At 40.9% G+C, this 27,799-nt stretch overlaps 1 protein-coding gene across 4 annotated transcripts in view; it reads right to left on the bottom strand.

The window, feature by feature from the left end:
• LOC101110259 (trophoblast Kunitz domain protein 1-like) overlaps positions 1-27,799 on the bottom strand; it is a 116,737-nt gene that overhangs the window by 31,639 nt on the left and 57,299 nt on the right. Inside the window, exons 3-6 of one of the 4 annotated variants that reach the window (XM_060397061.1) lie at positions 18,463-19,696; positions 18,178-18,350; positions 15,760-15,853; positions 15,379-15,532 (exon numbers count right to left, since the gene is read on the bottom strand). The gene's annotated coding sequence lies outside the window, so the exon portion shown is untranslated. Of the gene's footprint in view, positions 1-611; positions 5,574-10,452; positions 10,632-15,378; positions 15,533-15,759; positions 15,854-18,177; positions 18,351-18,462; positions 19,697-27,799 lie in introns of those variants that run through there. The other 3 variants (XM_012189255.5, XM_060397062.1, XM_060397063.1) reach the window with 3 other exon arrangements.

Raw genomic sequence — 27,799 nt, 5'->3', positions numbered from 1 at the left:
GCACGTTACTTCTGCAGTCTCTTCTCAACACCTCCCCATCACAAAGTGTTTCCCTGACCCTTTAGACAAAAAGCACAGCTTCCTTTCTCTGCCTTGCTCTCTACCTTCCAGAAACTGATAACCCACCATAACATTTCTCTCCTTTGCTATTTTATGTCTCCCTTCTGGAAAGCAAGTTATTTTCCCGTGTTTCCCCACCCCCAAGACCGTGCTTTGTAGGGACTTGATAATTCCCATTTTCATTCTCTCAACAAGTGCAAGGTCCTTAAATACAAAGGATATAATTGGTTTCCTTGTAGTACGCAATCACCTTGATGATGGGGCACATTGATATAATGGTCAATCTCCCTCTAACCTTCAGTCTACTGAGAGGGTAATAAAATAGTCTTTATGGGTAATCATTAACCCTGAAACCTCTCCGAACCCAAATATTTATGGATTTTTTGGAGGTTTTCAATAAATAGCCATATTTACTGAGTTAGTGGCCTTTGCTGACTGATCTGAATCTCAGGTCCTGCCCCTCTTCCCAGAGGTGCTGGCAAGAAAGTAGTGAAATTTCAAAATTCTAACTGGGTGTTGGAGTTTTGGGGAAGACCTCCCCCCCCCCGTACCTGAAGATTTCCTAGGTTGCTTTCCCTGAGTGGTCTCATGACCTAGCAAAGAAAGTAAATTCCAAGAGTTTCAGGAGGCCAGGGCAATGAACCAGGACAAGAATGAAATATGGATCAAATACAAATATTAAAATAATAGTCAAAAGAGGGCATGGAAGAAGGCCAGGAGGCTTTACTCATATTGTCTCAGGCTTGATCCCACGAGCCAAACCACACAAGGGCTGTGTTTCTTGTGGTCCTGTGGTTGCTTCTCAGTGGTCCCAGGTCTTTCTGCTTATTTTAATAATAGAGGAATAATCATTATTTGACATCTCAATATGCTTTCTTCCCCACAGGAGGTAAAAGGATAAACTTCAGATTAACATGTTGGTGGAAAATGATAAAATTAGTCATTAAATATGAATAAATTATTTACACTCATGATTGGTAATCTGTTCAAAGAATGCTTGCAACACGTGTGTCCTGTTCAGATGAGGAAACTGTAGATGACTTGACCCAGGACAAAAGTTGTGGGTGGTAGGGTCAAAACTAGTTACTATGATACTACAATCTATCTAACACAATGCATGATTCTACCAGGAATTCTGAAAATACAGCTTATTTGTAAGAGTTTCTGGATACAGTGTCTACTTATTCCTGGCCTCAAGCCTCACCTGAGCCCTTGAATCACAGAGCAGAGTGAGTGATGTCACACCAAATATGTGATGTCTCTACCAACATCAATCAATTCCCCAAAGACATACTGGGTGTCCCCTGGTCAATTGCCATCTTACATGAAATCAGTGCATTTAGTGCAGATTCCACCCACTGAGTGCTCAAAAGTGCCCTTACTTTAGTGCCAGCCACCTGATCCTGAGTTATTTATGCTTGTGGTCAAATGGCCAAAATGTAGAGGTTCCATGATCACCCCTCTACATTCAATAACAGAAAGGAATTGACACCCAAACTTAGGAAAGCCCATACTTATTCTTCTCAGATGAACATACACATAAAGCTCACAAACAGTGAAATGAGGAGATGTGCAGGATAAAGGGGAGTGGAGGTGTGTGGAGCATCCATGCCCTAGTGAGCACAGCACCCTCACATCACGTACTTGTGTTCAACACCTGGAAAACCCTCTGAGCCAAAATATTCATGCACTTTTTTGGAGTTTCAAGAAATAGGCTTGGGGGCGGTCCTAAGATGGCAGAGGAATAGGAGGGGGAGACCACTTTCTCCCCCACAGATTCATCAAAAGAACATTTGAATGCTGAGTAAATTCCACAAAACAACTTCTCAATGCTGGCAGAAGATATCAGGCACCCAGAAAAGCAGCCCATTGTCTTCGAAAGGAGGTAGGAAAAAATATAAAAGACAAAGAGAGACAAAAGAGGTAGGGACGGAGATCCGTCCCAGGAAGGGAGTCTTTAAAAAGAGAGAAGTTTCCAAACACCAGGAAACACTCTCACTGGCGAGTCTGCGGTGAGCCTTGGAACCTCAGAGGGCAACATAACCAGGAGGAAAAATAAATAATTAATTAAAAACCACAGATTACATGCCCAACAGTAACTCTCAGTGGAGAAGCAGTGCAGACGCCTGAATCTACCACAAACAAGCAGGGGCTGGGCAGGGAGGCGTGGGCTGCATTGCTTAGAGTAAGGACCAGGCCTGAATGCCCTGAGGGCAATCTGAGGGAACTAACTTGAGATAGCAAACCAGACTGTGGGATAACTACCCTTCAAAAAGCCCTATTAAGGCACTACCAGGCCCACTCACAGAACAAAGGACTGAGCAGAGCTAGCTGGCTGCTGACCGGCCCATCCCCCACCAGAGACAGGCAGGCGAGTGCAGCCAGAGCCGGAAGGGGGCAATTGTGGCCACAGAGAGGCATCATCTACCCTACTGTAAGCAGGCTTCACTGCTAACCAAGACTTCTTGAGATTCTGGACAGTTGTCATCTGCCTGAGAAGGTGCGCCTGTTGTACATCCAGAAAACCCAGCGGCAGGGACAGGGAAGGAGATAAGTCACAGCGACCATGCTTGCCAAACACCTGGTCACCTGAGCTGCTCGGACCTGGGAAGGGCACGAAACGCAGGCCCAACCGAGTCCGCACCTTTGAGGACTACCAGAGTGCCTGAACCTGAGCGGCTTAGACCTGGGAGGTGCATGCAGCCCAGGGCCAGCCTCAGACGGTTCCCGACGGAGCAAGCTAGAGCCTGAGCAGTGTAGACAGGGAAAGCACACAGCTGTGAGCGGGGGCAAACCCAGTGAGACACTGCGAGCACTCCCCACACACGCCAGTGATATCTGTTTGCAGCCTTCCTCCCTCCCCACAGAGCGACTGAACAAGTGAGCCTAAAAAAAGTGTCCACCACTGCCCCCTCGTGTCAGGGCAGAAATCAGACACTGAAGAGACCAGCAAACAGAAGAAGTGAAAACAGGGAACCGCCTTGGAAGTGACAGGTGCGATAGATTAAAACCCTGTAGTTAGCACCGACTACATAGGAAGGGGCCTATAGATCTTGAGAAGTATAAGCCGGATCAAGGAACTATCTGAAAGTGAAGTATAGATGGAGAAGTCTTGAGACTACTGTAAGAATAAGACTAAAAACCAGTGGCAGGAGCCTTAAGTCCAAATCCTGAGAACACCAGAGAACTCCTGACTCCAGGGACCATTAATTGATGGGAGCTCATCAAATGCCTCCATACCTACACTGAAACCAAGCACCACCAAAGGCCAGTGAGTTCCAGAGCAAGACATACCATGCAAATTCTCCAGCAACACAGGAACATATACCTGAGCTTCAAATACAGGCTGCCCAAAATCACTCCAAACCCATTGACATCTCATAACTCATTACTGGACACTTCATTGCACTCCAGAGAGAAGAAATCCAGTTCCACCCACCAGAACACCTACACAACCAGAAAACTATGACAAGCCACCCGTCCAACCCCACCCACAGCAAGGAAACTCCACAATAAAGAAGAACCACCAACTGCCAGAATACGGAAAGGCCACCCCAAACACGGCAATCTAAACAAGATGAAAAGGCAGAGAAATATCCAGCAGGTAAAGGAACAGGATAAATGCCCACCAAACCAAACAAAAGAGGAAGAGATAGGGAATCTACCTGATAAAGAATTCCAAATAATGATAGTGAAAATGATCCAAAATCTTGAAGACAAAATGGAGTTAAAGATAAACAGCCTGGAGACAAGGACTGAGAAGATACAAGAAAGGCTTAACAAGGACCTAGAAGAAATACCAGAGTCAATATATAATGAATAATGCAATAAATGAGATCAAAAACATTCTGGAGGGAACCAAGGAGTAGAATAACGAGGCAGAAGATAGGATTAGTGAGGTAGAAGGTGGAATGGTAGAAATAAATGAAGCAGAGAGGAAAGAACAAAAACAAATTAAAAGAAATGATGACAATCTCAGAGACCTCTGGGACAATGTTAAACACCCCAACATTCGAATCATGGGAGTCCCAGAAGAAGACAAAAGAAAGACCATGAGAAAATACTTGAGGAGATAATAGTTGAAAACTTCCCTAAAATGGGGAAGGAAATAATCACCCAAGTCCAAGAAACCCAGAGAGTCCCAAACAGGATAAACCCAAGGCAAAACACCCCAAAGACACATATTAATCAAACTAACAAAGATCAAACACAAAGAACAAATATTAAAAGCAGCAAGGGAAAGACAACAAATAACACACAAGGGGTTTCCCATAAGGATGACAGCTGATTTTCAGGCCAGGAGGGAATGGCAAGACATACTTAAAGTGATGAAAGAAAATAACCTACAGCCCATATTACTGTACCCAGCAAGGATCTCATTCAAGTATGAAGGAGAAATCAAACGCTTTACAGACCAGCAAAACCTGAGAGAATTCAGCACCACCAAACCAGCTCTCCAACAAATGCTAAAGGATCTTCTCTAGACAGGAAACACAGGAAGGGTGTATAAACTCTAACCCAAAACAATAAAGTAAATGGCAACGGAGTCATACTTATCAATAATTACCTTAAATGTAAATGGGTTGAATGCCCCAACCAAAAGACAAAGACTAGCTGAATGGATACAAAAACAAGACCCCTATATATGTTCTCTACAAGAGACCCACCTCGAAACAAGGGACACATACAGACTGAAAGTGAAGGGCTGGAAAAAGATATTCCACGCAAACAGAGACCAAAAGAAAGCAGGAGTAACAATACTCATATCAGATAAAATAGACTTTAAAACAAAGGCTGTGAAAAGAGACAAAGAAGGACACTACATAATGATCAAAGGATCAGTCCAAGAAGAAGATATAACAATTATCAATATATATGCACCCAACATAGGAGCACTGCAATATGTAAGACAAACGCTAACAAGTATGAAATGGGAAATTAACAATAACACAGTAATAGTGGGAGACTTTAATACTCCACGCACACCTATGGATAGATCAACTAAACAGAAAATAAAAAAGGAAACACAAACTTTAAATGATACAATAGACCAGTTAGACCTAATTGATATCTATAGGACATTTCACCCCAAAACAATAAATTTCACCTTTTTCTCAAGTGCACACGGAACCTTCTCCAGGAGAGATCACATCCTGGGCCATAAATCTAGCCTTGGTAAATTCAAAAAATTGAAATCATTCCGAGCATCTTTTCTGACCACTATGCAGGAAGATTAGATCTCAGTTACAGGAAGAAAACTATTAAAAATTCCAACATATGGAGACTGAAAAACACGCTGCTGAATAACCAACAAATCACAGAAAAAAATCAAAAAAGAAATAAAAATATGCATAGAAATGAATGAAAATGAAAACATAACAACCCAAAACCTGTGGGACACTGTAAAAGCAGTGCTAAAAGGAAGGATCATAGCAATACAGGCATACCTCAAGAAACAAGATAAAAGTCAAATAAATAACCTAACTCTACACCTAAAGCAGCTAGAAAAGGAAGAATTGGAGAACCCCAGGGTTAGTAGAAGGAAAGAAATCTTAAAAATTAGGGCAGAAATAAATGCAAAAGACACCATAGCAAAAATCAACAAAACCAAAATCTGGTTCTTTGAGAGGATAAATAAAATTGACAAGCCATTAGCCAGACTCATCAAGAAACAAAGGGAGAAAAATCAAATCAATACAATTTAAATGAAAATGGAGAGATCACAACAGACAACACAGAAATGCAAAGGATCATAAGAGACTACTATCAGCAGTTGTATGCCAATAAAAAGGACAACTTGGAAGAAATGGACAAATTCTTAGAAAAGCACAACTTTCCAAAACTGAACCAGGAAGAAATAGAAAATCTTAGCAGACCCATCACAAGCATAGAAATTGAAACTGTAATCAGAAATCTTCCAGCAAACAAAAGCCCAGGTCCAGACGGCTTCACAGCTGAATTCTACCAAAAATTTAGAGGAGAGCTAATACCTATCCTACTCAAACTCTTCCAGAAATTTTCAGAAGAAGGTAAACTTCCAAACTCATTCTATGAGGCCACCATCATCCTAATACCAAAACCTGACAAAGATGCCACAAAAAAAGAAAATGACAGGCCAATATCACTGATGAACATAGATGCAAAAATCCTTAACAAAATTCTAGCAAACAGAATCCAACAACACATTAAAAAGATTATACATCATGACCAAGTGGGCTTTATCCCAGGGATGCAAGGATTCTTCAATATCTGCAAATCAATCAATGTAATACACCACATTAACAAATTGAAACGTAAAAGCCATATGATTATCTCAATAGATGCAGAGAAAGCCTTTGACAAAATTCAACATTAATTTATGATTTTTTAAAAAATCTCCAAAAAGCAGGAATAGAAGGAACATACTTCAATATAATAAAAGCTATATATGACAAACCCACAGCAAACATTATCCTCAATGGTGAAAAATTGAAAGCATTTCACCTAAAGTCAGGAACAAGTCAAGGGTGCCCACTCTCACTGCTACTATTCAACATAGTTTTGGAAGTTTTGGCCACAGCAATCAGAGCAGAAAAAGAAATAAAAGGAATCCAAATTGGAAAAGAAGAAGTAACACTTTCACTGTTTGCAGATGACATGATCCTCTATATAGAAAACCCTAAAGACTCCACCAGAAAATTACTACAGCTAATCAATGAATATAATAAAGTTGCAGGATATAAAATCAACACACAGAAATCCCTTGCATTCCTATACACTAATAATGAGAAAATAGAGAGAGAAATTAAGGAAACAATTCCATTCACCATTGCAACAAAATGAATAAAATACTTAGGAATATACTTACCTAAAGAAACTAAAGGCCTATATATAGAAAACTATAAAACACTGGTGAAAGAAATCAAAGAGGACACTAATAGATGGAGAAATATACGATGTTCATGGATCAGAAGAATCAATATAGTGAAAATGAATATACTACCCAAAGCAAGCTATAGATTCAATGCAATCCCTATCAAGCTACCAATGGTATTTTTCAAAGAGCTAGAACAAATAATTTCACAATTAGTATGGAAATACAAAAAAAACTCGAATAGCCAAAGCAATCTTGAAAAAGAAGAATGGAACTGGAGGAATCAACCTACCTGACTTCAGGCTCTACTACAAAGCCACAGTTATGAAGACAGTATGGTACTGCCACAAAGACAGAAATATAGATCAATGGAACAAAATAGAAAGCCCAGAGATAAACCCATGCACCTGTGGACACCTTATCTTTGACAAAGGAGGCAAGAATATACAATGAAGAAAAAACAATCTCTTTAACAAGTGGTGCTGGGGAAACTGGTCAACCACCTGTAAAAGAATGAAACTAGAACACTTTCTAACACCATACACAAAAATAAACTCAAAATGGATTAGATCCAAACGTAAGACTAGAAACTATAAAACTCCTAGGGGAGAACATAGGCAAAACACTCTCTGACATAAATCACAGAAGGATCCTCTATGACCCACCTTCCCAGAATATTGGAAATAAAAGCAAAAATAAACAAATGGGACTAATTAAAATTAAAAGCTTCTGCACAACAAAGGAAACTCAAGCAAGATGAAAATACAACCTTTAGAATGGGAGAAAATAATAGCAAATGAAGCAATGGACAAAGAATTAATCTCAAAAATATACAAGCAACACCTGCAGCTCAATTCCAGAAAAATAAACGACCCAATCAAAAAATGGGCCAATGAACTAAACAGACATTTCTCCAAAGAAGACATACAGATGGCTAAGAAACACATGAAAAGATGCTCAACATCACTCATTATCAGAGAAATGCAAATCAAAACAACAATGAGGTATCCAGAAGTCTACAAACAATAAATGCTGGAGAGGGTGTGGAGAAAAGGGAACCCTCTTACACTGTTGGTGGGAATGCAAACTAGTACAGCCACTATGGAGAACAGTGTGGAGATTCCTTTAAAAACTGGAAATAGAGTTGCCTTAAGACCCAGCAATCCCACTGCTGGGCATACACACCAAGGAAACCAGAACTTAAAGAGACACATGTACCCCAATGTTCATCACAGCACTGTTTACAATAGTCAGAACATGGAAGCAACCTATCCATCAGCAGACGAATGGATAAGAAAGCTGTGGTACATATACACAATGGAGTATTACTCAGCCATTAAAAAGAATACATCTGAATCAGTTCTAATGAGGTGGATGAAACTGGAGCTGATTATACAGAGTGAAGTAAGCCAGAAAGAAAAACACCAATACAGTATACTAACACATATATATGGAATTTAGAAAGATGGTAACAATAACCCTGTATGCGAGACAGCAAAGAGACACAGATGTGTAGGACAGTATTTTGGACTCTGCGGGAGAGGGCGAGGGTGGGATGATTTGGGAGAATGGCATTGAAACATGTATATTATCATATATGAAACAAATCGCCAGTCCAGGTTTCATGCATGATACAGGCTGCTCGAGGCTGGTGCACTGGGATGAGCCAGAGGGACAGTATGGGGAGGGAGGTGGGAGGGGTGTTCAAGATGGGAAACACATGTACACCCATGGCAGATTTTTGTCAATGCATGGCAAAACCAATAAAATATTGTAAAATAAAAAAAAGAAAAGAAATAGTCTTATTGATTGAATCATTGGCCATAGGTGATTGATGTCAATCTCAGTGTCATTCCCTCTCCTCAGAGGTGCAATAACCACAAACCTTTATTCTCTTTTTTGAGTGTTTGTGTTGGGAATTCCTGTACTGTGTGTTTTTCATGTTGTCTTCTGAAAATTATCTTCTCACCTGTGAAACAAAAGTTTCAGGAGGCCTGATCCATGAAACTGGGAAAAGATCAAACATGGATAAGAAAATAACAGTCAAAAAAAGACAAGAGAAAGGGCTTGGAGACTCTCATAATGTTGTCTCAGTCTTCGTCCCACAGCCTACCACAAGAAGGCTGTGTTTCTTGCTCTCCCTGCAATTGCTCTTCTCCATGGTTCCACATCTTTTGGTTAGTTTTAATAACAGATGAATAATCATTAGTTGATAAATATTTTCACTTGGTAAAGCAAGCTAGTAGAGAAAATTTTTTTCAGGTTCATATATTGTGGTGGAAAATGGACAAATCTGGCTGTGACATGTGAATAAATTGTTTATATTTCTGGCTCATCGTCTGTTCAAAGAACTCATGGAACATGTTTCCCTTAATCTGAAGAGGAAATTGTAGATGACTTGCCTCAGCACACAAGCATGTGGATGGCCTGGTCAGGACAAGATACTGTCAGGTCACAACCCAATTGATACACTATTGATTTTCTGCTGCTAAGCTGCTGCTAAGCCGCTTCAGTCATGTCTGACTCTGTGCAACCCCATAGACAGAAGCCCACCAGGCTCCCCAGTCCCCGGGATTCTCCAGGTAAGAACACTGGAGTGGGTTGCCATTTCCTTCTCCAATGCATGAACGTGAAAAGTGAAAGTGAAGTTGTTCAGTCATATCCAACTCTTAGCGACCTCATGGGTGATTTGCTAGGAACCTGAAAATACAGAATTTCTGGGTCCAGGGTCCTACTACCCAATTCACCTCTCCCCAAGCCTCACCTGAGCCTCCAAATCACAGGGGAGGGGGAGTCTCAGTTTTTTCCTAGTATGAAACACATGGCTTCTCCACCAACACCATCCAATTCCATGACATTGACATTGACATTGAAGTCGCTCAGTCGTGTCTGACTCTTTGCGACCCCATGAACTGTAGCCTACCAGGCTCCTCCGCCCATGGAATTTTCCAGGCAAGAGTACTGGAGTGGGTTGCCATTTCCTTCTCCAGGAGATCTTCCCAACCCAGGGATCGAACCCGGGTCTCCCGCATTGCAGACAGACACTTTACCGTCTGAGCCTAGGGAAGCCCTACATATGTAATATATTTACTCATGACATTCATATCAGTGGAGCTCAATACTTGCAACTTCAGACTTCCTTGGGGTGCAATAGTTAAGAATCTGTCTGCCATTAAAGCATTGATGAGTTTGAACCCTGATTTGGGAAGATTCCACGTGCCTCGGCACAACTAGGCAGGTGAACTGCAACTGGTGAGCCCAGACGCCTAGAGCCCTTGCTTTGCAACATGAGAAGCCACCCCAGCGAGAAGCTCACACACCACAACCGGAGAGTAGACTCCAGAACTAGAGACTGTCCTCATCTATCGAGGAAGACCAATGCAGCCAAACCAAAATAACAAAAATCCTGCCCCACATGACAGGAGAAATCCAGAGAGGGTTGGCAACACAACCTCTCACCTTCCCTCCACCCCCTCATCCCTCTGATGGCCTTCCATCATTCCCTGGAACCTGTAGAGGAGAGGTGAGTCCAGACATACCTTGGTCCTGAATATTGTTTCTAAACGCTGGGGTGCTATCCACCAGACTGACCAGGAGGACCAGAGGGCTGCAGAGAGGCAGAGCTGGCTCATCTTCGTGGCCTTGCAGGAGTGCTCCTGAGGATGCTGGGGACGGACCGAGTTTTTAACATCCTGGCTAGGGGGTGACCTCAGGTGATGAGGAGGAGAGCGGGGAAGGGGAGGAGTTGTGTAAGTCCTTTTTATTGCCCAATCTCCTTACTTTAGCATGCCTCCTGCTTTTCTCTGCAGAAGCTTAAGTTCCATTAATAGCAATTTTTAGACTTGACTATGCCTGTGGATGTCTGTAAACACAGATTGTGATTCCAGTATGTCACTCAGGGAAAGTCCCAGCACCTAGAACAGCAGATGGCATGTAATGAATGTTCATGAGTGGATGCGAGCAGATAACGGGCAGATAAGTGATCAGCAGTGTGTTAGCATACGTCCTCCTTTCAGCCTCCTGCACGTGTCATCTCACCTGGACCTCAATGCCCTGACCACCCCCCACCTAGCTCAGATGACAGGTGGGACACAGGCCACCTTCCTGCAACAACTGTCATGGTTTTTACACTGGATGGATGCGTGCTCTTTACCAGACACTGGTCCAGGCAGGAATTTGGTTGGGGAAGCTGATGTCCTCTTGGGTTGTGACCCTCCAGCATGTTCACTCTGGTCACAGCATGAGCACTGGAATCATGGAATATTGAGGTTAAATTGATACTGTGACTATAAAGAAATATTAATTTGGTCTTCTTCCTATTCCTGACACAGAGCTCCTAACACTGCTGAAGTTTCCTGAGAGATGACAGCAACAAGGAGTCTTTTATCATGTGAGGGAGGTGACTAGTAAACACTCAGCCTAAAAAACCACTGCAATATTGTAAAGTAATTAGCCTCCAATTAAAATAAATTAATTAATTTTTTTAATTAAAAAAAACACACTCAGCCTAAACCAAGGATGGAGTGTGTTGTCAGGGTAACCAACATTTGATTAGGGGAGTGGGAATTTTCATTTCCATCTTTCCTCTTTCCCTGCACCCGCACCTCAGGGAGGGGAGATGGGTGGAGGGTGAACCCATCACAAATGCCTTAAGATTGAATGATTCGTGATATGTGAGGAAGCCTCCAGAGAAACCTCAACAGAGCAAGTCATTCATGTTCTTCTAAAGCACTGTGATCTACCCAAGGAATAACACAGGTACACACTGCACCATGGCTCACTGGACCACTGCAACAGCCTGCCCAGGGGCCTGGGTCTCTGCCCTTGTTTCCTAGAGGGCACTCTCCACTCTTCAGCCTCAGGGTTCCTGTTTAAACCTGAGTCCTATCACATGGCTTCCATGACCAGTCCCTCAGTGACTCCCCAGGTCTCTCAGAGTCAAATTCAGATTCTTACAAAGTCCTACAAGGCACTTCATGACCTGCCCCTGTGACCTCTCTGCCTCATCCCCTTCCACTCCACTCCTCTCACCCACTCAGCTCCAGCCACCCTGGTTCTGGCTGCTGCTCAAACACACCAGGCTCATTTTTGGAAGCCTCTGTTCAAGGTCTCCTTATTCCAGGGTGTTTCCCTGACCCTCTTCAGCCTCTTGAATCCCCATCACTCTCTTTCCTGACAACACTCATCACAACCTGGCATAGGATTTTCCCCATCTTCATTGCCTGTCTGCCTCTTAGATGGCACATTATATTACTATATTCTGTTTAGAGCTGTTTTTCTACACAAAGAAATATAACTTCTGGGACAAAAAGGATAAATATTCGATAAATATTTGTCAAATGAAAGAATCTCCATGTCACACTATTGCCAAGTGTACAGTTATTGAAGAGTCTGGATATATTAAAATTCATGCTAGTCTATTTGATAATGAGGGCTGTGTACGTTTATAGATAGATAGATAGATATGGCTTATCCCTCATGTCTCAATGGTAAAGAATGCCTTCAATGCAGGAGACCTGGGTTTGATCACTAGGATAAGATGATCCCCAGAGAAGGGAAGGGCTACCCACTCCAGTATTCTTGTCTGGCAAATTCCATGGATAGAAGAGCCTGGAGGGGCTACAGTTCATGGGGTCACAAAGAGTCAGATCCGACTGGGTAATTAACACTTTCACTTTCTTTCACTTGTCTATATAATAATGCGTCTCTCTAGCATCGTATATGCTGATATGAAAATGAGATAATAGTCTGACTGGACAACAAACTGAGGTGCATTGAGATTTGACTTACATTGTACCAGCCTGGAAATAACAGTCTTTGCGCCTTGAGCAAACTCTCAGAAATACTGCATTTCCAGCGCTTCCTGCAGTTGTCTCCAAAGGTAAGAAATCCAGTTGTCACTCAACATTCTGATTAATTTCATAACAGAGAAATGATCATCTGACAGATGAAATATTTTTAGAGGGATAGTGAGGAAATGTAGGTAGACAAGGCTTTTGGAGTAAAATATTTTGGTGGAAAGTGAACCATCACAGACCACGAATGTGCAAATTCTTTATGTTCATGACTGATAATCCTTTCAAAAAAACTCATGTAACATGGTCCCCCTGTTCAGGAGAGGAAACTGCAGATGACTTGCCCCAGAACAGAAAGCCTGTGAGTATTAAGATCAGGATAAGTCACAATCCATTTAGTCAAGTACATGACTCTGCCAGGAATTCTAAAAATTCAGAGAACTGGGAAGGGGTTCTGAGTGCTCTCCCCAGATAACGTAGTTCCAGGGACCTGAACCTCATACCAGACACAAATGATAGAGAAGAGTGAGTCCGGGTGTTGTCCCAGTCTCTGAACATGTGGGTTCTCTACCAACAGCAATCAGTTCCCCAACACCCATGGGCATCCAGGAATCAGTTCACTTCTGACACTAAACCCGCAGAAGTAACAAAGACCCCACAGGGTGAGGGCTTGCTCCCTAAAGACTGTTCATACTTCAAGTGTTGATCACGAGTCCTACGGTCACTTAACAAGTGTGACCTGCTGGCTACGAAATTAGAGGTTCCATGACCCACCTCCAAGTTCAATAACTTATTTGAACCACTCACAGAACTGAGGAAAGCCCTTTACTTACTGTCTTCAGTTATTATAAGGCATGAAACTCAGGGACAGCGAAATGGAGAAGAAGCATGGGGAAAATGGGGAAGTAAGGCTGCCAAGCCTCCAGACCCTCTCAGGACTCTCCCCTTTACAAACCCTTGATGTTATCACCTCCTCTGAAGCTCTCTGAACCCAGTCTGCATGGGTTTTAATTGAGGGTTGGAGGTAGGCAATTTGAATTGGCTATTGGTGACTGAACTCAGTATCAGTACCCTCTTGTCCCCAGAGGGACTAGGGTTGATAGTTCCTAACCTTCTAATCACCTGATGGAATGTTCTGAAGTCCAGTCCCATTCAGATACTATCTCAGGTCCCATCCTTCACTCATCCCATGACTTACAGAAAGACGCTAAATTCCAAAAGTTTCAGGAAGCTTGGGCATGAATGGGAACAAGGAACAAACAAACAAAATAAGGATTTTGTTATTATATTACATTGACTTTTAGGGACAAGATAGTGACCAGGAATGGAGAAGGAAATAGCAACCCACTCCAGTATTCTTGCCTGGAGAATCCCAGGGACAGAGGAGCCTGGCGGGCTGTAGTCTGTGGGGTCACAAAGAGTCAGATACGGCTGAGGCACGGAGCACAAAAACACATAGTGTTACCTTTTGAGAGTCAAGGAAGCAACCTAGATGTCCATCGGCAGAAAAATGGATAAAAAAGCTGCGTTAAAAAGAATGCATTTGAATCCATTCTAATGAGGTGGATGAAACTGGAGCCTATTACACAGAGCGAAGTAAGTCAGAAAGAAAAACACCAGTACAGTATAATATGGAATTTAGAAAGATGGTAACAATGGCTTTATATGCAAGACAGCAAAAGAGACACAGATGTAAAGAACAGACTTTTGGACTCTGTGGGAGAAGGCGAAGGTGAGATGATTTGAGAGAATAGCATTGAAACATATATATTATCATATGTGAAATAGATCGCCAGCCCAGGTTCGATGCATGAGACAGGGTGCTCAGGGCTGGTGCACTGGGATGACGCTGAGGGATGGGAGGGGGAGGGAGGTAGTAGGAAGGGTCAGGATGGGGAACACATGTACACCTATGGCTGATTCATGTGAATGTACGGCAAAAACCAGCACAATATTGTAAAGTAATTAGCCTCCAACTAAAATAAATAAAAGAAAGAAAAGTCTCTGTGGTGAAAACTGTCCAATATCCCAGAAGAAATCAAGAGAACTTGGCAGCCTCCATCCCACCCCTGCGCCCTAGCACCTTCCATGGACTCTTCATCCTACCACATTCTGCAGAGGAGAGCTGAGCTGAAACTTACCCTGGGCCTGGTTGCTGGTTTCACCCACTAGGGTGCCAGCCATCACAGTGCCCAGGAGACTGAGAAGGGCTGCAGAAAGACAGAAGGCCTTGCAGAAGGGCTCCTGAGGTAAGCTCAAAGTGACTGAGCTTCTCACTTCCCATCTGCATAGTGGGACAGGCCACAAAGCAGGGAGTAAGTAATGGGAGGAGTGGGGGTCAGGCTTGTCCAGTGTGAAATCTCCCACAGAGCCAGACTTCCTGCTTCTGCCTGCTGGGGCCAGATGCCTGGTAACACTGCTTCTCCAGCTTTACTTTGCCTATGGATCCTCTGAAAACACAGTCTGTGATTCCACAGGTGCAATTTTTGTTTGATGTTCACAGAGCATCCCAGCACCTAAAGCAATGCATGGCAAGCGATGGACACTGAGTGAGTGGACGAGAGTAAATCAATGGGCAGATAAGTGCCCAGCCAAGTTTAGCTCAGATTCTCCTTTTCAGCCTCCCACGGTTATCATCACATCCTGATAGTAATGTCCTTCCCTCCTTACCTAGCTCAGAAGACAGGTGTGACGCAGGGTGCTTTCCTGCAACTATGTCACCACTTCTCCATTGGATGGACGCTTGCTGGCTACTGCCACTGGTCCAGACAGGAACTATGGTGATGAGCAAAGTGATGTCCTGCTGGAGCAGCAACCCTGTTTTCTGGGTAGAAAAGGGAGTAAGGGGAGTGGAGAGAGGGGAAGCAGGGAGTTGATACACATCTCTACAACCTGGCCACCTGCTGTCCCTCACCTGGCTTCACCAACAGGAGTGTGCCTTGCTTGAGTGGACGTCAGGGGGCCTTGAAGACTGGCTGCAGCTGCCCCTTCCTCCTCCTCTCCCTCAGTGGTGATGGGGCCCCCGGACCCTGGTTTGGGTACCAGCTCTACCTTTTCCTGACTTTGTTCCTGAGGATGTAAACCTCCCAGAGCTCCGTGTCTTCAGGTGTCAGATGAAATCCATGCTGCCCACATCACAGGGTTGCTGTGGAAGCAACAGCCACAACAGAAATAAATTCCTTCTCCCTGAGATGTCAAAGTCCTTTGTAGTATTAATAATAATACTGAGTATTTATAGATGATAATATATAGACTCTTCTATGTGTTATATGTGTTATGGTCTTGACATATATTAACTCATTTTATTCACAAAAATCCTAAAAGAGGGTGTGAAGGACTACTGATATTTCCTCAGGCTACAAAGAAGGAAATTGAGGTAAAAAGCAATAAAGTAATCTTCCTAAAGTCATAGAGTGGGGAGGGAGGATTTGACCCTAGGAATCTGGTTTGAATCTGTGCACATACACTCTTTGCACTGTTGGCTGTAAACTGTGGTGCACACATGAGGGTGACACACCCACAATCCCCTCACTCACACCCATTTATTCACTCTCAGTTACAAGCATGTAGCACAAGACACCCCCCCATTCACTCATCCACATACTGACAAGCATTTCCCAACCACACATACATGCACACACACACACACACACACACACACACACACACACACACACTCTTTGCTCCACTCCAGGCTCAAGGAGAAGGGAGCTGGGCTCAATGCCCAGAAGCCCCAGGAGCAAGTCCAGCCAAACGTCAAGCAGGCACAGAGCTGGGTGATGTGCTGCAGAGGACACAGTGGGGATGCCTTCCTGCACAGAGACACCCTTTCCCTGGAGAAGAGCAGGAGCTCTCAATACTGAGCTGCCCCAGCACAGAAGGGCATCAGGAGCCCGTGACTCGCCAAACAAGCCACGGTGAGAGGAGGGTCTGCTCTCTCCTGAGTCATTCCACATGCATTTCATTTAGCCTCATGTCCATCCTGCAGCATCTGGGTTCTCATCCCATTGTGTCAAGGAGAAAGTATGGGCTCTTAGAGGTAAAACCACTTGTTCAGGACCCACTAACAACAGATGGCACAACTACGATTTCAGTTGAGGAGCCCTCTGGCCCTGTGCCTCTTCCTGCCTCAGTTTTTCCATCTGAGACCAGGAGCAGCAGAACCTCCTCCTAACAACAGAGACTCCTCTTTTCTCCCCAATGCTCTTTCATCTGTTTGTCTTTCTCCCTCATGTCCTCCTTTCCTGGTTCTCCTCACTCTGACCCAGATTAGGGGCCCCCAGAGGAGAAGCCCCCGATGATACTGTCCTCCCCTCGCCTCTCCCCTGCCGACTCTTGACTGTGTCTGGTCTCTAATTAGGAATCTTGCAGGCCCTTCCAGGCCTTTTCAGAGAAATTACAGGGCAGGAACCTCATATTGTTCATATTCTGGATAAGGACCAGTTACCATGACAACCTGGGACCACAGTTCATATCTCTGCTTCTATTCTGCATTTTTTTCCCTTTGAAAAATGAGATCTTGTATTCCATGCTATCTAAGGCTGTACCCTGATATGGACGGAATGCACCCAGGGGAGACAGATGTTTAGATGTTTGAGATGCTATGCCCTCTGAGTAGTTGTTGTTTAGTCATTCAGTCATGTCCGACTCTTTGTGACCCCAGGAACTGCAGCACGCCAGGCTTCCCTGTTCTTCACCATTTCCCAGAGTTTGCTCAAACTCATATCCATTGAGTGAGCAATGTCATACAACCATCTCATCCTCTATCATCCACTTCTCCTCCTGCCCTCAGGCTTTCCCAGCATCAGAGTCTTTTCCAATGAGTCAGCTCCATGCATCAGGTAGCCAAAGTATTGAAGCTTCTGAGAAGTACATTCATATCTGAGTAAAGGATGACCACTTTCTTGCTACATGATAAAACAGCACCTCAATTTTTGGACCACATAATACAATTTTAAAGATTATTTTCAAGATTAAAAGGAAGAGAATAAACCAGAGGCTGCAAACCTGTCTAGAATATATGTATTGCTAGCCCACAGAGTTCATTTTACTATTTTAAAGCATTTACAAGATTTAACAGTGGGAGATTTCATATAAAAATTCTATCAATGCTGGAAAAGGAAAACAAACTAGCATCACAGTCCTGCAGTTTAATAAGGGCAGTGAGACTTACACTTGAGTGAGCATCAGAATCCCTTAGCCATTTGGTCATACACAGATTTGAGAACTTCAGCCCAGAGTTTTTGATTCAGTAGCAAAGGTGGGATCTGAGTATCTGCATCAACAAGTTTCCTGAGGCACTGGGGGTGCAGTTCAAGGGACCACATTTCAAAAACCATGAACTAAGCTATGGAGTGCAGCTGTCTCCTCAGGAGGGGAACATTCTCTCTGGTTTGGAGCATTCATTCCTTATTGTTCTAATGCCTCCATCCCTACCCCTACATACTTCCAACCTTAGGGATTACTCACCTGGTAAGACGGCATTTAAAACTGTGACCTGTGGGATGGGCTCACAGTAAGTGTTCAAAAAAGGTAGCTTGCTCTTCTATAACAATTTATCAGCTAAGTAATATTATTCCTTTTTTAGCAATGCAGATATTGAACTTCAGCTATGGAAAAGTGACTTGCTGGGAGAGAAACAGCTGAAATCAGAAGGAAGACACTTGCCTGTTAGTTGCATCATCAGTTATTCAATGTCATTAATACATAATCATACAAACACCATCCAGGAAAATTTATTTGATACTAACATACATGATGCATCAAAGATTTTGGACCTGACTTCATGAGTGCCAAATCATATCTACAAGAATTGGAGTTGCATCCCAGCAAGTCTCGGAGCATCCACGCAGTCCAGGTTCCAAAGGCTCTAGAAGAGATGGTGGGGTGGAGGATGAAAATGTAGTGAAGAAGAAGATTAGGACAAGATTCTGGATTCAACTCCAGGCTCTACAGTCACTCCAATCATAAGGAGCTTTTCTCCTGCATTCTTTCCTCCCTTCCTCCAATGTTCATGGACTGTATCCTTTGTGCCAGAAGCTGTGCAAAGTTGTAAGGATAAAGAGAATACTTGCTCTCAGGGTGCTTAGAGCTGACTGGATGAGACAGAAGTAAAGCAAGTAGACCCATGGAGGGAAGGAAAGAAGCAGATTTCTGCTGAGGAAGATAGGGTTGAGAAGCAAGAGGGAAAGACTGAATATTATCACAAGCAGCCAGAGTTCAGCCCTGACTCTCCTTGGACTTCAGCTTCTCAGAGCCCAGTGTTCATGGCCTCTGCAAAAGGAGAGGAACTTGTTGACTGACATCGCTGAAGCCCCAGACCTGGACAAAGTATACCTGGACAGGTCCTAGACCATCCTAGAAATGAGCAACCACAGTCCTCTCAGGACCATGATGACCATCAGAATACTCAAAGGAAGTGAATTTTCCAAGCCAAGGTGGAGCACTGAGGAGTACTATGGACCTGCTCTGTGGGGTGGCTGACTTAGTGATCCCCTCTGACAAAGGAGAACATGGCAGTAAGCTCTGGTTATCAAGCTGGTGCTTCTACAGCTGGCCTTTTGCCAAGCTGGCCCATGGAGGGCATGCGCAGTCCATCGTTTCAAGGACCCTGCAGCAACTTCCCCTGGGAGGCAGAGAGAGAAAAAACCTCACTGTAGGCGGTTTTGAGGAGTATGTGCCCTCCTGAACTCCAGCTCTTTTCCCAGCCCTTCCCCACCATGCCCATGTCTTACCCAGGATAGGATAGCACCACCAAGGGTCTTAACACAGCCCCAGCAACCCACAAAGACCCACCCATCTTTGTTCTTAACATTTTAGCTATCATATACAAAGGTCTCCCAGAACCTGGACTTGGCATTGTAGAAGCATCTGATTATTTTCCCCTTGCAGGGACCCATGTATGGAGGCTCCAGGCAGATGTCAGGCTGCAGGGCTATAGGGATGGGAGGATCTCTGTGAAATAGGATGATGGTCATCACAGCTGGGTCTAAAAGGTAAAAAATAGAAATCACCAGTATGTTTGCAATAGAGAGTGGAAGGAGTGCAGAAGTGTGAATGTGAAAAAGCCTTAGATATCTTGCCTTTTAGGACATTATTATTAATATTTTTAGGTTTCACAATGACAGGGTAATATTGTAAATAATTACATGTTGTTACTGAATATTTCTAGATGAATTGGCATGACACATTGATTAACTGCAAATAGAACAAGAATAAAGGATATATACTAAGAATATTCTCCATATGTTGATCATGATTGGAGCTGGACAATGGTTCGTGACTTTATACTATTTTCTGTACATGTGTGTGGTTGAAAGCCTCTACAAAAAAACAGACAGAAAGTGTGAAGGCATCATGATTTAATGGGAAAAGGCATGGAAGAAAGCCCACTAATGTGTTTACTCTAGTAACATCATGGGCACTTTGTTGGGGTCATTTAATGGACCAGAACCTGGTGGTCCAGAGTTGATGATAAGAAAGTGAAAGAGAGAGCTGGAGGGAGGGAGAGAGAGAGAGAGAAGGAAAGAAAGAAAGACACGGGACCCAAGCTCTGATGGACCAAAGGTATTTTATTAGCAGAAATGCAGGCTTATATATCTTTAGTAAGATAATTACTCAGCTATTACACAGGATGAAATTTTATCAAGAGCCACAATATGGATAGTCTAATATGTACAAGGTTGTTGACACTGAAGAGTCACTGAAGGGAGTTACTGAACGGAATCCAAGCAGATACCGTTTCTCATGATCTCAGTCTTGAGAGCTGCATGCAGCTCTACTCATACTCAGAATAAAAACTGATAAGGAACAGAGAATTTATGAGAAACAGCATGTAGGAATCCTCCAGTTAAACATTCCCTGACAATTCCCCTTTATTTATTTATAATATTTGTAAAAAAGGTTCTGATTATTTGAGTTTGTTTAGTTTAAAATTTTTTGCATGAAGGTAATGGTAAACGATAAATATAATTGTCAAGACAATCACCAAAATTACAGTTCTAGACCCAATGCTGTGAGTAATGCTTTGAAACCATCCGCATGAGTCTAGCCCAGATAATTGATCATCTAGTTGTTCAGCTAAAGTTTTCAATTTAGTAGAAGAGGACAGATTTTTAGAAAAGGCTTTAAAGATTTTTTTTTTGTAATAATTGTACATTCAGAGAGGCATTATCATGTATGTCTTGTAAATGAAATTTGATTTATTCCCAGCTGTAGGCACTATTATTGAACAGGAGTAACACAAAATTGAGTAGAATTTCAATCACACTTTAGCATCACCTGTTTTTGTACATCTGTTAATTGATCTCTAACCCATTTGATGGCTGTTTTTAGTTCCTATATTTCATCTTGAATATCTTCATCTATCTGAGCCTGAGTGGCCCACATAGTGTAAGCATCTTTAGTCCAACTTTGGATAAAATTATGTGTTTAAATTGAGGTTTTTAAAGCAACGCCAGTGATGGCAGCAATGGTGCAAATAGCTATTAATGCCAAAATGCCAAAAATCAGCCATCCAATGAATCTTTTAGATCACCGGAGTAACTTAGTAAGTAACCGGGAAGCAAGTCTAGCTTTGGGACCTTCTTCCCAGGGCCACTGGAGATTTATTGGTAACCACAGACTACGTGGAGATCAAAGAATCAAAAGGGATTCATTTCTTAAGGAAACAGAAGAGTTAAGACAAGTATATAATTTGCAATTTATACAAGTTACAGAACATAGAGTCTTACTGAATTGTAAATTTCCTATAGCTAGAACAAAAGGAAGGGGAATCATGAAATATGATTGATTATAACGAAAGAAATAGTTTCTATGACTATGATTGGTCCTTGTGAAATGTCCAGTCCAAATCCTAAGTTCTTCAGTGCTCGCCGCAAGTTTCCAGGGTCCCATTGTTCAGGCCCAATCTGTTTATTGAGGACGATTCGAGGATGAGAAAGTGTCATTTCACAGTCAAGCCAGCCAAGGAGTCCTTTTCATGGAAGTGTTTCATTGAATTGTTGGTAATCTTCTATGCTAGTTGAGTAGCATAGTCACACATAGTGCTGTTAATATAATCTGAGCAGTTAGAAATCCACATATCATGGGGTCCCCAGTCAACAGTGGTGTAATTGGCCATAAACATTAATTTCCCTGATTTAGCTTGACATTTATCTCAATAAACAAGAGTATAATTTTTTTCAGTATTTTATTTTATTTTATTTATTTTTTTAATTTTTATTTTTACTTTATTTTGCTTTACAATACTGTATCGGTTTTGCCATACATTGACATGAATCAGCCACGGGTGTACATGAGTTCCCAATCCTGAACCCCCCACCCACCTCCCACTCCATATCATCTCTCTGGATCACCCCGTGCACCAGCCCCAAGCATCCTGTATCCTGTATCGAACATAGACTGGCTATTTGTTTCTTACCTGATAGTATACATGCTTCAATGTCATTCTCCCAAATCATCCCACCCTCGCCCTTTCCCACAGAGTCCAAAAGACTGTTCTATACATCTGTGTCTCTTTTGCTGTCTTGCATACAGGGTTATCGTTACCATCTTTCTAAATTCCATATATATGCATTAGTATACTGTATTGGTGTTTTTCTTTCTGGCTTACTTCACTCTGTATAATTGGCTCCAGTTTCATCCACCTCATTAGAACTGATTCAAATGTATTCTTTTTAATGGCTGAGTAATACTCCATTGTGTATATGTACCACGGCTTTCTTATCCATTCATCTGCTGATGGAAGTCTAGGTTGTTTCCATGTCCTGGCTATTATAAACAGTGCTGCGATGAACATTGGGGTACACGTGTCTCTTTCAATTCTGGTTTCCTTGGTGTGTATGCCCAGCAGTGGGATTGCTGGGTTATAAGGCAGTTCTACTTCCAGTTTTTTAAGGAATCTCCACACTGTTCTCCATAGTGGCTGTACTAGTTTGCATTCCCACCAACAGTGTAAGAGGGTTCCCTTTTCTCCACACCCTCTCCAGCATTTATTGCTTGTAGACTTTTGGATCGTGGCCATTCTGACTGGTGTGAAATGGTACCTCATTGTGGTTTTGATTTGCATTTCTCTGATAATGAGTGATGTTGAGCATCTTTTCATGTGTTTGTTAGCCATCTGTATGTCTTCTTTGGAGAAATGTCTATTTAGTTCTTTGGCCCATTTTTTGATTGGGTAGTTTATTTTTCTGGACTTGAGCTGCAGGAGTTGCTTGTATATTTTTGAGATTAGTTGTTTGTCAGTTGCTTCATTTGCTGTTATTTTTTCCCATTCTGAAGGCTGTCTTTTCACCTTGCTTAGAGTTTCCTTTGTTGTGTGGAAGCTTTTAATTTTAATTAAATCCCATTGGTTTATTTTTGCTTTTATTTCCAGTATTCTTGGAGGTGGGTCATAGAGGATCCTGCTGTGATTTATGTCGGAGAGTGTTTTGCCTATGCTCTCCTCTAGGAGTTTTAAAGCTTCTGGTCTTACTTTTAGATCTTTAATCCATTTTGAGTTTATTTTTGTGTGTGGTGTTAGAAAGTCAATTCCATTCACCATTGCAACAAAAAGAATAAAATACTTAGGAATATACCTACCTAAAGAAACTAAAGACCTATATATAGAAAATTATAAAACACTGATGAAAGAAATCAAAGAGGACACTAATAGATGGAGAAATATACCATGTTCATGGATCAGAAGAATCAATATAGTAAAAATGAATATACTACCCAAAGCAATCTATAGATTCAATGCACTCCCTATCAAGCTACCAGCGGTATTTTTCAGAGCTAGAACAAATAATTTCACAATTTTTATGGAAATACAAAAAACCTTGAATAGCCAAAGCAATCTTGAGAAAAAAGAATGGAACTGGAGGAATCAACCTGCCTGACTTCAGGCTCTACTACAAAGCCACAGTCATCAAGACAGTATGGTACTGGCACAAAGACAGAAATATAGATCAATGAAACAAAATAGAAAGCCCAGAGATAAATCCACACACCTATGGACACCTTATCTTCAACAAAGGAGGCAAAAATATACAATGGATTAAAGACAATCTCTTTAACAAGTGGTGCTGGGAAAACTGGTCAACCACTTGTAAAAGAATGAAACTAGATCACTTTCTAACAGGAATATATTTAAAGTCTTTATAAGTAAACCCCTTACACTTTAACTTTTGTCTTTTTCCTAGAGTTTTGGTAGTATCAATATGGTTTTTATAAAAGGACAGGGCAGTAAACAGTCCAAGCATCGTGTGGAAGTTCCTTATTGGACGAAAGCCCATGTTTGTTGACTAACATTAATACATGATTTTGTTGGGCCCATGCATAAAGGAAGGATTTCATAGCCTAGAGAAATGTTAATTAGTCTTCCTTCTTCCTCAGGATGAGAGGGCCCCTCCAAGCTCCAAGGAGGGGACATATGTGTTGAGTCATTAGTGGATACTATTGGTCCTATATCTGTCCATTCTATAACCTACAATAAAAGGGGTAGGGGGTTAGGTATATAAGCCCAATAAATGTGATCAATCAAGTCAGCCTGACCGGGGGAAGCAAAAGCAAGCAAAGCAAGCATAGCAACAAAAATATTTTCAGGATTCCGAGGCATTCTCTGAGAAATCAGATTTTCATCTTGATTAGTAAGGGTTTTTATCTGTCCCCAAGTAGGGAGATCATAAGGTCGATGATGTCGAGTGCAGCGTTTTTTGGAAATTTTTAAAGCCGCCATGGCTTGTATTGGAATTTCTTCCTCCTGGGGTTTTTGTTGTTTCATCTCTAGCTTGAATGTTCGGGGCCCCCTTAGGTCGAATCTTCCTAAGAGGAAGCCATGTGAGTTCGTTGGATCCATCTGGAGAAATAGATGCATACTGCTTTCCTTGTAAGATTAGTTTCTTAGCTTCCCATTGATTAATTAACCTGTCTTGAAACCAAATGGGCAAAGGAAGGGAGGTGTCCTTCAATGTCTCGAAACGTTTTTCTGCTTTTGTCAAAATATCTCCTTGCAGTAAGTTTTTAAAATTTAAAACAAATAAAGCTATATTAACAATAGTTATAGGCGTAAAGAATATATTGCATTAGAATCTAGTAAAGTCTGCTCTGGATAAGGAAGATAAAAGTGTTCCTGTGTATTCCCCCTTAGTTAATTTTTTATTTGTAGTTTCAGTGTGTAATGTGTTTGTTTAATTATGTCTTGTGTTTGTGAATTATAAGGAATGCCTGTAATCTATTTACCAGAGAATGAGTGTAAAAATTGTTTGAATTGCTTAGAAATATAGGCAGGACCATTGTCTGTTTTTATAGAATTAGGTGATCTCATTATTGCAAAGTAAGTTAACAGGTGGGTTATAATATGTTGTGTAGTTTCACCTCAGAGAGGTGTGGCCCATATAAAAGAAAAAGAATTTGTATTGATTGAGACATGTAAGAAGGAAGAGGAAGAAAGTTTAGGGCAATGAGTTATATCCATTTGTCATAAAATTCTCTTCTATTTGTCATAAACCTTTTTTACATTTTTGTATTCATTTTATTTGTTATTTCTTATACCTTTTTATTAAAAATATACATCTTATTTTTCTTTAGTAAGCATGAAGTGTCTTGTATATTAGCATTTTATAATTTGTGAATATATTATTATATATTATATATATTTATTAATAGCCTAAAATCTCTTTAGTTTTTCTGTAGGAAAATCTTTTTGTAAGAGGAAGTTAGTGTTCAGTAATTAATGTTTTAAAATCTTATTTTATTTGGAAATGACCTAGCTATTTAATAAACTTTTATTATTTAGTTTAGTACAACTTTAAAAATTTAAGTTATACCAATCCTAAGAGATTATTTCAGATTATAATAATAGATTATTCTATTAAAAATATAATTATTTTAAATAGAATTTATCTAAAAGTTTTCATCATATATATATATAAAGAGTTACCTTTTTGTTGACAAATTTAGTTTACTTCAAACCTAGGCATAATAAAACTATTATACAATGTTGATGACTTAAGACATGTCTTAATTAGATTAGCAAACAATTATATTTAAATAAACATTATATTTAATACTGAATATTTTTCAGTTCATGTGAACGTGAATTTAAATAGAGCTCATTAACTTCATATTACCCAAAAACAAAGGCATACATTGAGACATATATATATATATATATATATATATATATATATATATATATATTTAGTTCCACCAATTTGTTTATGACTGGAGTCCCAGATAGAGTGGGCTATGTATCCCAAGTACATGATAAGAGTTAACTTTAGGTTTTTTCTTAGGTCTGTTTTTGTTTCCCAGGCAGAATTGGAGCTCTAAAAAAAGTATTTTAACAAGTTACCCTTTTCCTAACTGCATGTGTAAGAAGAACAGGTTTTGCAATTTTTAAAAAGATTTTATTTTAATCAGTTTTTTCTGGAGTCTAAAGAATATCATGGCCATTCAGTGTCAAAAATATCATTTCTCCTTTTTGTAGTTACAGTACATTATTAATGATATATACATGAGGAAATTGCTGTCACATTGGATTAAATTCTTGGCTACAAAATTTTGACAAATAGTAGGACTGTTAAGCATATCTTGAGGTAACACAGTCTATTGAAATCATTTAGGAGGCCTGATATGATTAGGATAAGGGAGAGAGAAAGTGAATCTCTCCTGGTCTAAAGGGTGTAAAGATATATTAAAAAGCAATCTTGTAAATCACTAATAATAATGTGTCAATTTTGAGGAATAGTAGTAGGTGATGGGATCCCTGGTTGTAATGCACCCATAGGTTTCATAGTTGCATTAACTTTTCTAAGGTCTGTTAAGAGATGCCATTTGTTAGATTTTATATATATATATATATATAACAAAAATAGGAGAGTTCCAAGGAGAACAAGATTCCTCAATATGTTTTAATTCTAATTGTGTGTCTATAAGTTCTTTAGTAGCCTGTAATTCTTTCGTAAGGGGCCATTGCTCTGTCCAAATAGGTTCGTCATTCTTCCAAGTTATTTTAATAATTGCTTGTTTGTTAAATGAGCAGTGGCCCTTAGGAAAAATGTGGAATGTATATCTGAGTTTGCCATTGCATAAGCAAGTCCCTTCCTATTAGATTAAGGGGTGCATCTAAGGGCTACCCCTAACATAGCATAAAGTTGAACTAAAAATATAAGAACTATTTTTTCATCAATCTATAGTTAATAAAGAACTAAAACGATGAAGAGCAAGCATGGTAAACATAAAATCTTAATAATACAGTGGAATTAATTTCAAATATATCATAAGCCCCATGAATATCATTCTTGCCTACTAAGAAACTGAAAATCTCAGATAATATTATTTTTGAAGTGTTAGATTTGGCTAACTTTACCAAGGAAAGATAAATTATGGGAGTTGAAGGTGGATTGAAAAGGAGAAAAAGCATAAAGTTAAAGAAAAGTTCAGAGACATTTCAGTCTTGGTGGTAAGAATAGAAATGAAGTAAAATAGGTATTTTAAGAAAATACTTAGAAAGTAGGTTTAATAATATATTATATAATCCAAGGGTCACAAAACAATGTATTCCAAAATCTTACAATTCCCTGAAGTTATCCTCACGACTGAATTTATAAAATAATTGACTATAGGTCCCAGTCCCCCAAACTGAGAAATATAGTTCCCCTTTTTGCTTTACCTCTCTTAAGATTTGTAAGTAACTATTATGCCTCTTTGAACTCTGGGAGTTGGTGATGGACAGGGAGGCCTGGCTGCTGCAATTCATGGGGTCACAGAGTCGGACACGACTGAGCGACTGAACCGAACTACCATATAAGGTCTTAATGTTGTAGGCTGGTATTTTGGTCCTTCACATGGGTAGATTTGAACATTTTGATAAATCTCTTGTACTTCGCTTCGCGAAATTCCTGCGATCTGGCAAGAGATTTTTTGTACAGGCCAGGATTTGGGCCATAAGTATTTGGAAATAATAGTAATATTAATATTAGATCCAGTGTCAAGGAGACTAGAAAATCTTTTACCATTATTTTTGATATTTATATTTGGTTGGGCATATTCAGATACCAATGATGTCCATAAGGATTGTTTTTGATCTGTAATGTTGAATATGCCT

This window comes from Ovis aries, chromosome 13, assembly GCF_016772045.2.
Source record: "Ovis aries strain OAR_USU_Benz2616 breed Rambouillet chromosome 13, ARS-UI_Ramb_v3.0, whole genome shotgun sequence".
In the NCBI taxonomy this organism is placed as follows: Eukaryota; Metazoa; Chordata; class Mammalia; order Artiodactyla; family Bovidae; genus Ovis; species Ovis aries.
The sequence above is the reverse complement of the archived record's forward strand: the minus strand, read 5'-3'. Positions and strand labels throughout refer to the sequence as shown.